The sequence below is a fragment of the Lampetra fluviatilis genome, chromosome 14 (genome assembly GCF_964198595.1).
Source record: "Lampetra fluviatilis chromosome 14, kcLamFluv1.1, whole genome shotgun sequence".
Lineage (NCBI taxonomy): Eukaryota > Metazoa > Chordata > Hyperoartia > Petromyzontiformes > Petromyzontidae > Lampetra > Lampetra fluviatilis.
Genome location: NC_136288.1, coordinates 213,098 through 213,893, shown reverse-complemented (window position 1 = coordinate 213,893; position 796 = coordinate 213,098). Strand labels below are relative to the sequence as shown.

Sequence of the window (796 nt, the reverse complement as noted above, 5' to 3'; positions counted from 1 at the left end):
CAAATGGTTTACTTAAACATTTGGAGATGAAAACAAGTGCTTAGAAGTATCCAAAACACTTTTTTATTTCCGAATTAAAAATTTCCAAGAATAAATAAATTGGGAAAGCATTATAGTATCCATCCACATGTATTCTTGTTATTTATTTTTTATTTCAAAGAAATACATTTTGCTTGGACTTTGTGCAAACACCATGTGTACAGGGCCCAGGGCCAACAGCAGAGTGAGTGGGGTGACAAGGGAGAGGAAGATGCTGATGACGAAGTTTCACCCGTACCTAGGTGGAACTGCGCCCAGACAGCACCACCATGGGGATGTAGCTCAGTGGTAGAGCGCACGCTTCGCATGTGTGAGGCCCCGGGTTCAATCCCCGGCATCTCCACGAGGTGATGTTTTGTCAGTGGCCAATTTTACTCAAAGGCATATGCGTGGCCTGGCCAAAAACGCCTGCTTGTTTTCATTCGTTATGGTCATACGGCCAGCAATGAACAGCACTACAACCAAAGTTGTAGTCGATAAGAGTAAACATATTTATGGAAATTAGTAGTTTGACGGAGAGAAATAATACATGAGGAGGTTCCACAGTAGGTCCTGCAGGAGAGAAGTATCATTCTAACAGTCCAGAAAAGACGCAGGATATGAATCGGGCACAACCACCGAGGCGAAAGCTTGATGAAGGACATTCTACAAGGATGTTGGGAGAGAGATCAAGAGGCAGACAAATGCTACCTGATGACCTGAAGGAAGGGGGAGGGGTGCACACGGTAACATGAAGCGGGAAATGAAGCCAACACCT

The 796-nt window shown here is 44.6% G+C and overlaps 1 non-coding gene across 1 annotated transcript; it reads left to right on the top strand.

Moving 5' to 3' along the window:
* The first annotated feature begins 310 nt into the window (after positions 1-310).
* Positions 311-382, top strand: TRNAA-CGC (transfer RNA alanine (anticodon CGC)). Its single transcript has one exon. It is a non-coding gene; the product is annotated as a tRNA-Ala (tRNA).
* Positions 383-796: the final 414 nt, after the last annotated feature.